Here is a 2,904-nt window from a genome sequence, read left to right as displayed (position 1 = left end):
CAGAGTCTCACTGTGTCTCACCCAGGCTGGAGTGCAGTGGTACGAGCTCAGCTTACTGCAGCCAGGTTTAAGTGATTCTCCTGTCTCAGCCTCCCGAGTAGCTGGGACTACAGGCATGTGTCACCACACCCAGCTAATTTTGTATTTTTAGCCGAGATGGAGTTTCACCATGTTGGCCAGGCTGGTCACAAACTCCTGACCTCAGGTGATTCGCCCGTCTCAGCCTCCCTGAGCCACCGCACCCAGCCAGAGTTGATTGAAGAGGTGATCAGGCGTCAGATCCTACACAGGAAGGATTATGAATTCTATTCTAACTACAGCCTAAGGTTTTAGCACAAGGGAGTCAGGGTACATGATTTCTAGTTTAAAAAGGTGGTTTGAGTTGTTGTATGCAGAAATGGAGGAGTAGGCTATGGAAGCCGTTGAGGCTAGAAGTGATACTGGCTTGAGCCTAGAGCAGTAGTGATGGAGAGAAAATATAATTGAGACATATATTGGTGGTAGAGTTGATAGGGTTGAGTGATGGATTGGAATGGAGAAATAAGAAGGGTCAAGAATGACAGATAATTTTCTGGATCAAGCAACTTAATGGATGGTGATGCTGTGTTCGGAGGCAGGGAGATGAGGGGAGGAATAGAGAGAGATTGTGTGTGTGTATGTGGTGTGTGTATGTGGTGTGTATGTGGTGTGTATGTGGTGTGTGTATATGGTGCGTATGTATGTGGTGTGTGTGTCTGTGGTGTGTGTGTGTATGTGGTGTGCATGTGTGAAACTGGTGTGTGTGTGTCTGTGGTGTGTGTATGTGGTGTGTATGTGGTGTGTGTGTGTAGGTGGTGTGTGTGTATGTGGTGTGTGTGTATATGGTGTGTGTATGTGGTGTGTATGTGATGTGTGTGTATGTGGTGTGTATGTGTATGTGGTGTGTGTGTATGTGGTATGTGTGTGTGGTGTGTATGTGGTGTGTGTATATGGTGTGTATGTATGTGGTGTGTGTGTCTGTGGTGTGTGTGTGTATGTGGTGTGCATGTGTGAAACTGGTGTGTGTGTGTCTGTGGTGTGTGTGTGTCTGTGGTGTGTGTGTATGTGGTGTGTATGTGGTGTGTGTGTGTATGTGGTGTGCATGTGTGAAACTGGTGTGTGTGTGTCTGTGGTGTGTGTGTATGTGGTGTGTATGTGGTGTGTGTGTGTAGGTGGTGTGTGTGTATGTAGTGTGTATGTGGTATGTGTGTGTATGTGGTGTGTATGTGGTGTGTGTGTATGTGGTGTGTGTGTATATGGTGTGTGTATGTGGTGTGTATGTGATGTGTGTGTATGTGGTGTGTATGTGTATGTGGTGTGTATGTGGTGTGTATGTGGTGTGTGTGTATGTGGTATGTGTGTGTGGTGTGTATGTGGTGTGTGTGTGGTGTGTGTGTATATGTGGTGTGTATGTGGTATGTATGTGTATGTGGCGTGTATGTAGCATGTATGTGTATATGGCATGTGTGTGTATGTGGTGTGTATGTGATGTGTGTGTATGTGGTGTGTATGTGGTGTGTGTGTATGTGGTGTGTGTGTATGTGGTGTGTATGGGGTATGTGTGTGTATGTGGTGTGTATGTGGTGTGTGTGTATGTGGTGTGTATGTGGTGTGTGTGTGTGTATGTGGTGTGTGTGTGTATGTGGTGTGCATGTGGTGTGTATGTGTATGTGGTGTGTATGCGGTGTGTATGTGTATGTGGTGTGTATGTGGTGTGTGTGTGTGTATGTGTGGTGTGTGTGGTATGTGGTGTGTGTGTGTGTATGTGGTTGTGTGTGTGTGTATGTGGTGTGCATGTGGTGTGTATGTGTATGTGGTGTGTATGTGGTGTGTATCTGGTGTGTGTGTGTGTATGTGGTGTGTCTGTGGTGTGTGTGTATGTGGTGTGTCTGTGGTGTGTGTGTGGTGTGTGTGTGGTGTGTGTGTATGTGGTGTGTATGCGTATGTGGTGTGTATGTGGTGTGTGTGTGTGTATGTGGTGTGTCTGTGGTGTGTGTGTGTGTGTATGTGGTGTGTGTATGTGTTGTGGTGTGTGTATATGGTGTGTATGTGTGTGTATGTTGTGTGTGTGTATGTGGTGTGTATGTGGTGTGTGTGTATGTGGTGTGTGTGTGTATGTGGTGTTGTGTGTATGTGGTGTGTGTGTGTATGTGGTGTGTATGGGGTATGTGTGTGTATGTGATGTGTGTGTATGTGGTGTGTGTGGTGTGTATGTGTATGTGGTGTGTATGTGGTGTGTATGTGTATGTGGTGTGTATGTGGTGTGTGTGTGTGTATGTGGTGTGTGTGTGTATGTGGTGTGTGTGTGGTATGTGGTGTGTATGTGGTGTGTATGTGGTGTGTGTGTATGTGGTGTGTATGTGGTGTGTGTGTATGTGGTGTGTCTGTGGTGTGTGTGTATGTGATGTGTATGTGGTGTGTCTATGGTGTGTGTGTGTGTATGTGGTGTGTCTATGGTGTGTGTGTGTGTATGTGGTGTGTGTGTGTATGTGGTGTGTATGTGGTGTATGTGTATGTGGTGTGTATGTGGTGTGTGTGTATGTGGTGTGTATGTGTATGTGGTGTGTATGTGGTGTGTATGTGGTGTGTATGTGGTGTGTGTGTGTGTATGTGGTGTGTATGTGGTGTGTCTGTGGTGTGTGTGTGTGTATGTGATGTGTATGTGGTGTGTCTATGGTGTGTGTGTGTGTGGTGTGTGTGTATGTGTATGTGGTGTGTGTGTATGTGATGTGTATGTGGTGTGTCTATGGTGTGTGTGTGTGTGGTGTGTGTGTATGTGTATGTGGTGTGTGTGTATGTGATGTGTATGTGGTGTGTCTATGGTGTGTATGTGGTGTGTCTGTGGTGTGTGTGTGTGTGTGGTGTGTGTGTATGTGTATGTGGTGT

This window comes from Trachypithecus francoisi, unplaced genomic scaffold (assembly GCF_009764315.1).
Source record: "Trachypithecus francoisi isolate TF-2019V2 unplaced genomic scaffold, Tfra_2.0 Contig01461, whole genome shotgun sequence".
Classification (NCBI taxonomy): Eukaryota; Metazoa; Chordata; class Mammalia; order Primates; family Cercopithecidae; genus Trachypithecus; species Trachypithecus francoisi.
Note: the sequence above shows the minus strand (reverse complement) of the source record.